Source organism: Ambystoma mexicanum, chromosome 8 (assembly GCF_040938575.1).
Source record: "Ambystoma mexicanum isolate Mex_15411 chromosome 8, UKY_AmexF1_1, whole genome shotgun sequence".
Classification (NCBI taxonomy): domain Eukaryota; kingdom Metazoa; phylum Chordata; class Amphibia; order Caudata; family Ambystomatidae; genus Ambystoma; species Ambystoma mexicanum.
This window is the reverse complement of record NC_090929.1, coordinates 1,469,008,710-1,469,022,805: the sequence shown is the minus strand read 5'-3', so window position 1 is coordinate 1,469,022,805 and position 14,096 is coordinate 1,469,008,710. Positions and strand designations below refer to the sequence as shown.

The following is a 14,096-nucleotide window of genomic DNA, read 5'->3' as shown; positions in this document are numbered from 1 at the left end:
TGCCTTCCTTCACCATCACTGTCTTGTGGCCAATGCTGGATTTGACTTTTATGTACTTCATTCATTCACGGTGCGTCACTCTTTCTCAACTCTCATGCTGGACTTCCTTTGCATCTTGTACTCATGGTGGCCCTGAATCATGCTGTTCCCATCTTCATCTTGTATCCTGGCTTGCAACATTCTTTGTTACTACTGACTTCTGCAATTGTATTCGCTCTCCACTCTTGCTTCTCCACTCTTTTTGACTGCTTACTCTTTTCTCTCCTCCTTTCCCATCTCCCTATCTCCTCCCCTTACTTTCTTCTGTGCACTTACTCTATCAGAATTGTCCCTGGACCTAATATGATAGCAACCTCACCTGTTTCCTCCACCCTCCCATTACTGTTTTTTTCCTCCCCTTTACCCCTCCAGCACTATCTGAAATGTCGTCAGGCCTAGTATGATAGTTGCTTGTTTTGTTCCTCCCCTCCCTTTCTGCACCCCTCTCCCTCACCTTTTGTTTTTCTCCGGCTCTACCAGAAATGTCGTCAGGCCTAGTACGGTAGTCGCCTATCTATTTCCATTTCCTTCCCACTCTCCCCCTCCCTTCCTTATCTATGTCTTAGCTCTTGCACTATTTGAAATGTCGTCAGGCCGAGTACGATAGTTAATTTCATATCCTTACTGTTCATGGCCTGCAAGAATGTGGTTGTATTTTCCCTTGTTCCCTCCCTTGCCTTGAAGCGCTTTGAAACACATTGTGTATAGGCGCTATATGAATAAACGATCATATCATATATCATAACAGCAATGAGATTGTCCTCAAACTCGGTGTTTACACAACGTGATTTTACCGTGTGGACTACACCCAATAAGCAAACCTCCAAAATGTCTTCCCCATAGGCCCTTCTTGGCTAAGGATTGGTAAATCAAATAGCCATCTAATATCATAGGTGAATGGTTCGGTCAACATTTTTTATTGCCTCTACGTGTCGGCCATGTGTTTTTAAGCCCAAGTCGCTCGATTTTAGAAAAATTTCCTATGGACCTTACCCGAGTTTTCGTTCATTAAACGTACGCGAAAACAGGCACCAGGGAGCTGCCATTTTGTGATAATCCTATCATTTCCCCTATCGCTCTGGCTGACCTGCTTTTGCGGCACTAAATCATATCCCCCGCCCCTGAGCCTGTCATTATCAAAACATTCATATTCCCCGCCTCTCTCCGTGACGTTACTGTGCTGCGCAGGCAAACGTGCCCAGTCGTCTTCTACGCGACTTCACACAGAACCCGGAAACCAACACAGATCAGCTCACAACACAGCGCGCCACAATTCAGAATATGAAACTGTACTTTAAAATCAAACCACAACACAGTAAATTTGGTAAAGTACATTTATTTGACATTAAATGTTTATAGAATATTCAGCAATTGCCATATGAACTCCGAAAGTCATTTATTTCTTTTATCTCTATCCGCAAATCCGTAAAATTTTATCGTGTGTCACGCGCTGTTCCTTTATGGTACACAGGGTGTTGGTTTTCGTTCAAAGAAGCACTTTTGTCGCACGTTGAACCGCAAGGCTGTTCCATCAAGTAGGCACTAGGCCAGCGTAAAGGTTGATATGTTGCTTCTAGCCGCTAGTACCGCATAAGGGCATATGGGCCCTTGGCGATCGTCCCATAAGATCATCAGAATGGTGCAGTTGTTTACATTAAGCTGCAGCTGGCGGCTGAAGAAACCGTCTGCCGGTGTCTGAAACTGGTGGCAGTGGCAAAAGGGAAGTATATACCTGTTTTGAAAACATAAAATTTAAAATTAGTCTCCCCAGCCGATCTTTATTAATATTATTCATTTTATTTATTACGGCCGAGCTGAAACTATTTGCTTTCAAGGATGGTGCAATGGAGTATGTTCGGCTCTAAAATCAATGCGAAAAATAACGAAATAAATCGAGGTTAGTACACAATGAGAAACGACTTTCTGTCTACATGCGTGTGGAATGTGGACCTGCATGTGCCCGCTACAAGGACGATCCCACAAACGTTTTCAAAGCTATTCATTCATTTATTCATGCATCCATTCATTAATTCTTCATTCCGGTATAAAAGCGTCTAAAGAGTTACTTACATTATATTTGCAATTTCCATTGTGTCTCTGCATACTGCAGTCCGTAAATCCCACTGTGCTCTTGACAACGATTTTTCGTATACTGAACTAACATGAAACTCGTTCTAGTTTAAGAATTTTCTGCCTTATCATCTCTTATGTTATTGCACCCCCTAATCCCCCTTCAAATGAAGTTCGTTCTGCATGGTCCCTGTCTCTCAAGGTCAAAAAACAATAGAACCTCATACTGCCAGTGCGAGTTGTGGACCTGTAAAGGGCGCGAGCTGAAAATCAAAGCCGCTGACCTTCACTAGAAATGAGCATTCATTCTTTCTTTGCAACATCCCGTAGTAAAGCCATCTGTGAGAACTTGAAGTTTCGAATCCATCTATGTAGTGCGCCTCAATGTGCAAATGCGAACTGGCTTCTCTCCCATCTGCAACAGCTCGCTTGGCGCGTTCTAAGGCCCCCAATTTTGTCCTTGTCTGCGAGCTTTGAAGCCCCAAAGAACCATAACTATTGAGACTTTTAATTTTTTGGGGAAGGTCAGGGAAAGTATAAAGTACCCGAGGAGTTGAGTTGTTTGTTTTATTATTTGCAATACGCAAGCCTCCCCTCGGTTAACAGTTCCCAGCATTTATAAGAGATTGGAAAAATTAGTTACATCAACAAAAATATATACATACACATATAGACGAGGTCAGCAATATGAGGTGAATAGAGAGAGAATTCAAAGATGACACCCAGGTAGTTCGGCACCCAGGATGGTGAAGGTAGGGGTTAGGGTTAGCGTACTTTGTATGCACACTGTACAATAAAATTTATTTACAAAAAGACAATCGTATTACAATTATTTAAACCGGGATTTGTACTTCACAACCAGCTCTCCTTTGGGTGGACATGGCCCAGTGTCAATGTTGGGTGGCAATGGATCAGTGCTCTGCACAGAAACATTCAAAATTCCATATCTGTGCTTCTCTAATACAGCAACAATAAGGCTTTTGACAAAATCGAACTCCATTTCCTCATAGACTGGTTTGATCACCCATTGCTTACTTCTTTTTGAAAAGGCCTTAGTGTAGCGAGGCATCCTTACATTACCGTTAGTCCTAGATTGTTCACGGCCGAGATTCTCATCATGGGCCAAGACGGCAAGTAGAGTCCTATGTCTCATGCCCTGTATTCTGAAATGCAAGCGCTTTGGCCTGTACTTTAGGCACATATTGTGGAACACCTCCAAACCTCCTGTGTGACAGAATTCTGTCAGTCCCCTCAAATCTCTTAATAGAGTTTTATTGAAAACAATCTTCTCAATGGCTTTGTGTGTCGGTGAAGATGGATTCAACCACTTCTTCTTCCGTGCCTCCACTGGGGATAAAGGGCCATGTTCACATTGGTGGAAATGTAGGTTTTCTGACCAGCGGTGCACGTTGGTACAGTGGTGCATCAGTGACCGCCATTTTTCAAGTAGTATTTCCACTCACGCTTCACAAGTTTTGGAGCTCCACCAAAGATGGTTGCTGATAGACTGGGACCACTCTGAAATACTTTCCAAACCTTTTTTTTCCCTGCAGCCGAGATTTTCTTATTGATTGATTTAGCAAGATGCCATACGTCAAATTGATGTTTAATATGTGGGAACTGCTCTCTCATTGTCTTGGCAATTGAAACGTGTCTGTCCGTGGCTGGGAGGTCGATGTGCATTCCCCTCGATTGTAGATATTCCACTGATTTTATAAATCCTACTTTCTCCATGGCCACTGAGGATGTACATTGTGTTACCTGCACGACCACCGAACTCACAATTTTCTTACTATCCATGTCCTGAAAGTGGTAGGTGAAGTACTTGGCAGAAAATCCAGGGCTGTCGCACTGTCCATTGCCAGCTAGCCTGAATCGTGTGCCTTCGAATGTACTTGCTAGAGACGATTGTTCAATTTTCCAAGCATCACTAATGGCCGGAAACAGATAATCATGTTGGCATTTGTAGTACTGCGTTTTTGAAATGAAATGGAGTCCCACAAACTGAAAGAAAGCCTCTAACTTTCTAAAACTGGAGCCACTAAAAAGTGATGCAGCTGCATACAGTAGATTGCCTGATGGCAGTTTCCCCAGCATTGGTTGTGCAGACCATGAGAACGTATGATGTAATCTACAGGCGGCATGTATTGTGACGTTACTGCCTTGTTTTTGACGAGTCACATGAATCAATGGCTTCCCACATACTTTCCCTCTGACGGAATGCCCACATTTCAGCATACTTATAATATCCATCAAACAACTGTCGAATACTATGTATTTGCCCTCTTTCATTAGACTGTCATCCTGCATCAAAGTTGTTTCGGCCTGTGACGTTGAGGACATATCACCACATTTGAAAGAAATATCGCTGCTATCAAGTTCTGATGCGTCGGTGAATGCTGCTGCTGGTTCATTCTATGTCATTTCAACATCTGCTACCTCAACATTGATGGGAGAACACAACAATGTCGACAGCTTTTTTGGTGACAATTTTTTGGCGGGTGTAGATTGTGTGAATTGATCTGCGACTACTTCAGAGCTATCTTCAATACATCCAGTATCATGTTGTTGCGGCGGTGCGGTCGTACTGTAGCAATGGTCCAATACAACTTTACTGGATTCTCTGGACACATTCATTTAATGTTCTGGCCATTGGACATGAGCATCCCGAGTCTCAACATGCCGCGTCTGAATTAATAGTTCCTCCATAGTGTAAATGGTCTGGCAAGCAACATCTCTCATTCGCTTCACTGTCTGTGTATGTATAGTTCGTAGACCCACGGGTAACAAGAGGACAGATTGGAAAAGGGATGTTCAGTTTAAACACAAGATAAAGTATAGTACAATTGACTGGAAAAAAACATAAAATAGTCCCCAGCACAAAAAAATGTCTAAAGTTATGAACTGTTTGTAACTAACCTTATTTTTGTTTCTTTTCTTTGCAACTTTTTTGACTCGACCTTCAACATCTGCACGCTGTTGCTCCGATACGTATCCGCATCTCTCCTCTTCCTCTTGCGCTGCAACGACTATATTTTCTGTATCCACATAGACAGCACGGAATGAGGCTCCATCGACTCCCTGAAACATAGTATTTTCATTACTGTGTATCAAAATATTGTTAGCATAAAACGCACGTGAGGACGAACATGCATGTACATCTCAATAGCCAAACACGATTTGAACATTGTGTGGAACAATCAAACAACAAGTATTCGAGCTCTGATGGCCTAGTTCGATGGAGCTGTCAGTATCCATACCTCTGGCTCTACATGGACTGCCACGAATGATTTTATTGAAGAGGAGGCATCAGCAACTCCCTGAAACACAGTACTTGCGTTAGTATGGTTTTCAATATCGTAAACATAACACACACTTGGGGTCGACGGCACAGGTACATATAAAGAGATAACCACAAATGTTGCATTGTCTAAAAGAATCAAGGAATATTTAAAAATGATCAGATTTAAATCGACTTATTTCTCCGATTTCTTTACATCTGCATCATCTAAATGGGATCTTGTGATTGTAGTGGAAGCTCCATAATCTCCCTGAAACACAGTACTTGCGTTAATAGGGATGAAAGTATAGCAAATGGAATCACGTTATATGATCACGCTCGATTGAGCTGTCAGTATCCATACCTCATGCTGCTGAAGAATATCTAGGGCTGTTATCAATGTGGTACGCACTTCCGAAAGCTGTTGCGCTGATTCGTATCCGCATGGTCCCACTTCCACCGGAATTACTTGAATGTCAGGCTCCCCATCAAGTGTGTAGGTTGACGATTCAACAACTGCCTGAAACATAGTATTTGCATTAGTAAGGATTACGATATTGAAAACACAACACACCCTTGGGGTCGACCGCACAGGTACATATCAACGGCTAACCACAAATGAAACATGGTGTAGAACAAACGACAAGTGTTCCAGTCCTGATGATCATGGTCAGTTGAGCTGTCAGTATCCATACCTCGGACTGCTGAAGAACATCTAGGACTGTTGTCAATGTGGTGGACGCTTCAGCATCTCCCTGAAAGGCAGTACTTGCATTAGTATGGATAACACTAATTATAACTGAAAACGAACACCAGGGGACGACAACTAAGGTGTATATCAATTGGAAAGCACTAACCAAACAATTGGTAAAATAATCACACGATACATACAAACTATTACTTGACATGCATAAAACAAGTCTGTAGCGGAATAGCCAAATATGATTACCTGATACGCGCTAGAAGTGGTTGATAACTGCGAGCATGTGACGGAAGTAGAATGTTCTTGCTTCAGATTCAAGGGATAGTCAAGAAGTTGTAAAGGTAAATTATTGTTTGATAATGAAATGCCAATATTTAAAATTGCCATGTAAGGAGACAGAATACTTGAGTAATGCGCAATATAGCACAGTTCCCTGTGCCCATATATAGATTTCGTTTGTGGGTTATGAAATCTAAAAATAATATATTCATAAATGTCATTATTCAAAAAGCTATACACTCATACCAATGTCGAAAATATTACAAATTGGAAACAATACCTAAAATATCAATTAATCCATTCGGCTACCTACACACTACCGCAAGGCCTAAAGGTAAAAACGGACACTTGACTCACCAGTGGCGGATTGTGGACGAATAGAGGGAATAGCGTTTGCGAGCAATTTTTGTGTCGATCGCCGTTTATTCTTCTTTGTTACCCAAGATGTGGTGTACATGTTCGAGGGAAAGTGCCGGTTGCAGATGCAGTATCGATCACCCCTCTTGTCCTCAAAGACTTGTTGGACTCTACTTTCCAGCTCATCCAGTGGATATCCGCAATGTCTGACCCATTCTCTTATTCGATCAACAGTTTTCGGGAATACATGCATTGTAGTGCCTTCAGATTTAGCATCGGTCTTCGAAGGGCAACCGCTAATCGAACAGCCAGGCATTGTTGAAAATTATGAAAAGTAAATATCAAGATTATTATAAAACCTTGATGAATAAAAATGTCATAAAAAAGTAAATGAACCATACCATGCTCAATGCAAGGTTTGTTTTGGTCGCCGGAACTATACCAGTTCATCATGTGCGGCTTAGTATTTGCATAAGTTACAGAATTTTTTGAAATTATGTGACTAAACTCTGAACATGTGACTCGTCCCTTGGATGTTCTGTCTTGCACGAAAAGGAACCATGCTTACATTATAGACTGGACCCCCAAAGGATGCAATTCGATAACAATTGACACAGATGAAAATAAATAGATCTATTGATAGCATAACAATTGAAACTCAAGTCAATAGCAATGAGACCAATGACCATAGCTCTATTGGGTACTGTAATAGCAAATAGATTGAAATGTAAAAATGACCGAAATATGACTAGGATACATGGCCTTACCTTGACCAACAAACAGTTGGATTCAGCAGGCCGAGCAGTATGTTGCAGGAGAACAGGTAGATGGCCACAGGTAGCACACTGACGAGTTTGCTCGAAGCTGTCACAGATAGCACGGCGACGAGCAGATTAGCATAGATCTCAGTGCTTCTCAGGTAGAATGTTCAGGAGTTGACTTGCAAAGCACAAAGATGTTCTCATGAGACATATCAAGTGGTTTATAAAGTATTAGAAACAGGGGCGTGTTTGTGAATGAATGACGTGTGTATGTCGTGGTATTATGTTTATTGCAGGGGGGCTGGCCTGCCTCAGGGGAGGCCTGCCTGGAGACACGGGGTCTGAGGAGGCCATGTGAGCGATGGCCCCTGGGCGTGGGATACCTTTTGAAGTGTACATGCTGTTTGGCACCTTGGCCGTTTGCGCCCGTCACAGCCCCCATGCCAGCGCTCATCCCCGGGTGCGAACCGCCTTTTGGCGTGCAGGCAAGTGTGTGGGAGCAAGGGGCCATCAGGCCCCTCTCATCCTTTACTTCTCAGTAGAAACTCGTACCAAGTGCCTCCAGTTGTGGGTTCGCCCCTTGCCCTTATGTGATGTTAACTTTGCATGACATTCGCGTAGATGGGAACACTGAGCAGGACACGGGGCATCCATTTTTGTACCCCCTTTCCACTCCATTTTGGTGACCAGGCCTCACTCCGATAATACAGTGCGCAGGGCACATGGCCCACAGCCTCGTTCCCACTCTGACTGGAAAACTCCAGAGGTATTTGCAACAGCTAATAAATGTAACATCACTCTCTGAGATCACGGTCCTGCATGTGAACCGGCCTGAACCAAGCACATGGCTCGTTTATCTCCACAAATGTGTCCTTTCCCACGCACCCTCACCAGTGGAAAGTTACTGCAATTCTGACCCTGTGTCCCTGCAAGGTATTCTCTTCATGTGCCAGACCACTGACCACGCCATGATGCCCACCTAGCAGATCCCCAATATCATTAGACCCCTACTGCAGTATATTGTTGCCTATCAATAACAAATGCCACATATCGGAGATTCTTGTGAGCACAGACCCACACTTCAAACAGTGTATTATAGTGGTCAAGACCCTTGACCTAAGGCCTGTATAATCCAATGTTAATTGATAGTATTGATATATGTGACACTTTTATAGAGACATAACCGACTGAAACACTTTGAACAAGTGTTATTTAGTGCATGCATTATTGATAATATATTATGTTAGCTTAGATAGTGACCACCCCGCTTCACAGCGACCTGAACTTCACCCATTCCGAGCACAGGTGTCTGACGTCCATCCTTGAATGGAGACACACTTGATTGATTTGAAAAAATCGAAACAACCGTTGTTAAAATATATGTGGAGTTTTATTTTGTAACTTATTTTGATGACACAAAAATACAAAAATGTACACATTGTACAGTTCAGGTTGCAGCACAGCGAGAGAAAATCCCCTGTACTGACCGCTGTCACTCGGGAACGTTTCTCTTATGGCACGAACAGCCCAGGCGGGTATCCCTCTTCGAACACGGTGTCGAAACCTCCCGTGAAGCCACCATGTGAAGGAATGATAGGCCACCAGCCTGTACCACCTGTGAAAAGGAATGAAACAAACTGTTTTTAAATGACCAAGATAAGTTTAATAAACGTTTGTTGTCAATGACAATTCTTGGAACTAATGGCATTCTGCTCGGACAAATGCTATCTAGACACTGCACACTACTGAATGACTTTCATGCGTTACAATGATATGTATATGTAATTTTGGATATAGTAGAAGACCATGAAATAGGAGTGGCATCACAAGCAGAGTATACTTACTCGTTACTCGGATTACGAGGACGAACAGTTGCGCGAAGTTCATGCATAAGCACCATCATTATCCTCAACACGGACCGTGTGAGGCAGGCTGCCCTGAAGTCTGGCAGCTCCGTGATGCATTGCGGTCGTGGCTCGCCTTCCGAAATGTAGGCCACGCATCCCGAGTTTTCACAGCAGCAGCAGTTCTCGTCCTCGGTTGGCATTGGCTTGCACCGATTATATGTTCACCCGGTGGAAACACCGTCCATGCGACTAGGTCCAGGCTCTTCGGCTGTTGAATCGTCCTCCCAACTGCCGTCCGAAGACCCATCGTTTTCGCGTGTTTCCCTTTCCAGTAGTTCCTCCTCGGTATACTCGGGCTCGTACATGTAGGGCATTATTGTATCCATTGTGTGTTAAACAAACTAAAATAATTGATAGCGGTGGTACTGGTATCTGTTCACACGGGCTACAAGCAACGAAGGTAGCTGACCAGAGCACAGAAACGAGTCACAGAATACTCAAAGTAGCACAGAGAGAGGAATGGAATCGGAAATCTGCTGCTGTGTGTTGTGAAACGGTCTGTTTATACTTATTGAGGAAAGAGGCGTCCTGACATTTCCATGGCGACATGTCATTAGCTGAAGCGCAGCGAATGTTGACACGAGACGTGCTTTGGCGTTGTGAAATGGGCGGTACGCGTCTGCGGATGACAGGCTCAGGGGCGGGGGATATGGTTTAGGGCCGCAAAAGCAGGTCAGCCAGGGCGATGGGGGAAATGATAGGATTATCAAAAAAATGGCAGCTCCCTGGTGCCTGTTTTCGCGTGCGTTTAATGGATGAAAACTCGGGTAAGGTCCATAGGAAATTTTTCTAAAATCGAGCTACTTAGGCTTAAAAACACATGGCCGACCCGTAGGGGCAATAAAACATTTTGACCGAACCATTCCTTTAACCACGTTTTTTGCAAGCATATGCACGTATCTGTAGTGATAAATGGAAGTGAGCCCATGGGAGAGAACAAATGGTTGAAGCCTCTGCAGTTCCATGATATTTGTGAATTCTCAGCGTTTTAGGTCAACTTCATTCCGACCTCCTTTCCAATCGGGAGTAGTTGTACTCTTTCACTACCCTTTGCCTCTTCTTTATCTTTTTTCGTCCAATTTGGATCTTTTTGGTCCAGGTCAACATCTAGTTAAACATCCATTACAAGCAGATTCTCTTTATAAGCTCGGAGCAATTGTGCTGTTGCTAAGAACTTGCAGTGGATCGCTGATACGTTTTGAGTTTATTCCTTCTAGCGGTTCCACGCATTCAAAGTCCTCAGAATTCAGCACCCTTTATTGCGGTACTGAGTGGAGCCTAATTAAGAATTCAGTTCTTGTGAGCCATCTGCATTCCTTTTCTTGGTATAAGTTCTTAATTAGGCAAATTCGATTGGCAGCCATCTCGACCGTATTCGCTTTCTTTAGAGTAAGTGGTATAGGTGCTTCTTTCAATTGTAAGGCCGATCTTTGGCTCTTATCAGTGTAGATGAATTATTGTCCTCCTCATCCTCCAGTTTTGGTGGAACTGATTCGAATATTGCCACATCCTGTGATTCGTTGCCATTATCTGGGATGAGCCAACTTGTTAGGCAGCCCTCTCCATTTTCAATACGTTTTCTGGCTTGTGAAGCCCTTTTTTTTTTTTTTTAGCTTTTCTTGATTGTCTTTCAGGAAGGTCAGTTATAGCTGTCAATGAGGCTGCCACAGTTGATTATTCATGGCCGCCCTTCTCGCGAATCGACGTTGTTTCCTTCAGTATAGAATAGCTGAGATATCTCCTGCATTTGAAGATATTGCTGGCTCAAGGTTGACCTCTGAGTCCTCAAGGATACGTGCAGCATCAGATAGATTATGGTCGGCTTCTTCACTAGATTCATGACCTGGGCCATATTATTCGTGTTTTCCAAAACGCGTCCACACATTTTCAATAGGATTTTTAAAGCAAATTGTAAAGCCACCATAGTCGACTGTATCTCTGCTAAGCCAGACAAACGTGGGAAAGAATTATCAGTTTCTTCCAATGCTGTTGCAGATGCTGTATCTCCCAGATGAAGCACTAGATTGGGTGAAGCAGATAATCTGGTAGCAGGAAGCGAAGGAATAGTAGTCTCTTTATTATGCATCTCTCGCTGATTATCAGAATTGTTATCTAGTGATTTCGTTAATGCTGGGGTAATACCCCTCTGCATGCTTAAGCATATCTCAAGCAGAGAACTGTTATCAATGTTGCCAAAACTCATCGCTTCCTGAGGGTTACTCCCATTGCCACCCAATGGTACAGCTTCTTCCAGTATAGTTGAGTTGATTTCAGGCTGAGGGTTAACAGGGAAGAAACCAGTAATTACTCCTTGTCTTGGCAAAACCTGCTTTTTAGGGTTTCCGCCTGGTCGCACATTTACATCTGCACACTCCACAGTGGCCGGTGTGTGCTTTGGTTTTACCCTTCTGGTTTAGATTATACTTTGATTGCGAGCCCTTCTTAGTAGAAGGCATTTGAACACCGGTAGAGTCGAGTCTCAATTATGCAGCCCAAGATCATCTCTAAATAGCCCTGACCTGGGCTAGATTAATAAGTAAGCGAGCTAAGATTATAAGGGTCAATTGTGTTGCGTAGTCAAATTAAGCCACTTGAAATACTATAAGAGGCAAGGATTAAAGGTGACTCACCCGCAGTCATCCGGCCTCATGCTACTTGCAGCTTAACACTTGTGCCGACTCAGTACCAAAGTTTAGGTAAATCGATGGAACGCTTTACCTTTTAGTAGCAGATCCAGGTGATTTCAGCCAAACAGATCAGGGAATAGATTTCCGTCTTCTCAGATTGATTGAACACACTCCTATGTCCAGCTTCAGCTCCCGTGCTCCACCATGATCACTGCTGATCATTTCCGGGGCAGGATGGGAGTTTTTAAGGAATTGCCCAGTCCGGTAGCACTCAGCAAGGTAGGCCACGCCTCCACCAGCGCCGCGCAACGCAACACGATGTAGAAACTCAGCCAAGCAAAATATAGCGGAACGGGGCAGAGTGAGCAGCTGACACTGCTGATCACTTCCCGTCCACTTCTGCTCATTAGGTTTAATTTTGTGTCATTAATCCCACTATTGCCTGCAATAGGAAATGGGGACTAAATTCACACTGCAGATACTGTGAGCCAAACCTACACATGCACTAGAAAGCCAGAAAGACTATCTTAAATCTAATACTTTTAGCTAATGGAAGACAATGCAAATCCCTTTTAACTTGAGACACATGGTCTCTTTTGTACCAATAACCCAACCAGATGAACAATGCCATTGAGAGCTAGTTGGAATGTAGTGGCAAGACCTACTTAGAAGGCATGCTTAAATAACATGTAGTTATCTAGATACAACTTGATAGCCACCCCTACTACATTGCTTCTCTGTTTGAACACATCTACGGTCAAATTTGTTTTCAAACAAGAGAATTGTCATTAGTAAATACTTTAAACCATCACAACTTGGGTTTAAATAAATCTGTTGGCATCTGGAATGACTCCTGGATTTCCACATTTCAGTAAATTTAGTGACACTTCTAGAAGAGATGGAATTTTCGAATTCAGCATGGGTGGGTTTGCTTTTTGGCTAAAAGAGAAGATCTCAGTCTTGCTAGCTTTCAAGTGGAGATGACTGTCCTCCATTGCTGAATGTGTTGCATGCCCATGAGACAACGTTCACAAAGAGTTTAGTGTTCCCTTCAAATGATTTAATTAAGGCTGCTAAGTCTGTGAGTCAACTATATATTGAAAATAACTTGGGAGAATGGCGTCCTCAACAGAACTCCACACACTACATCAGCCTGAATCGTGTTAATGTGTAAACACTAGCAATTTTAGACTTGACAAATCTGAAATTGTTAAGCCATATTAATGATGTCCGAAGGAGGCCATCCTACCAATATGATAGTCCACACATCAGAGTTGGTCAATCTGCCCAAAATGACCAAGATGGTCATCTTCCGCAATCTGCAAAAGCTTGTCGCAAGTATCTCCACTTATGAATTTCCAAGCCATCACAGAGAAAATACCTGACGGACAAGCATCCAATAGTTACTCTTGTGTAGACAGGTTAGCAGGTTTGAAACCACTGCTTCAGCCAATAGTCCTGAGGATACCCCTTGTTGCAGGAACCATATTGTGCTTCTTCAAAAGGTGCTTCAACAGACCATGTTTATGCACTTTGATTCTATCCCTTTGGAAACATGATTGCAAGTGATTTGAACAACCACTCATATACTGGGTCAGTCTTCCAATATGTTGGTTTAGGATTGTGAAGAAGTTAATTAAGGTTCCTCATGTACAGTACGTACTACAAACAACTTTATGTAGGCTCTCCTTGGAACAATGAATTTGTATGGAAAAAAACCACAACATTGGATAAACATTCCAGCGTATTATTTTTTGATTGGCACCAGGTGCCTGCACTCTTAAAGTAGATTGCAAGGTCTTTTGAAATATTGCTGCCTATTTTTCAGACAATTATTAACTTTTATTGAGACACGTAAATTGGAGCTATTGATGAATTCTGGCACAAGGCCCACAAACCAGAGAACTTTCTATCCCTCAAGGCCTTATATTCAAGACGGTTGACCCTGATATCTATCTGAAGTCAAGACTATCTATTACAGCACCAACATTACTACACCCCCTAATGGAACCAATGCCCATTTTGCAGCTGTCAAACACTGCTCGAATCCTGCATCAAACCCAGAGGTACCAG

The 14,096-nt window shown here is 43.0% G+C and overlaps 1 protein-coding gene across 2 annotated transcripts in view; it reads left to right on the top strand.

Annotated features, from left to right (window-relative positions):
- BTRC (beta-transducin repeat containing E3 ubiquitin protein ligase) overlaps nt 1-14,096 on the top strand; it is a 2,926,431-nt gene that overhangs the window by 1,377,662 nt on the left and 1,534,673 nt on the right. The gene's annotated exons all lie outside the window — the stretch shown is intronic.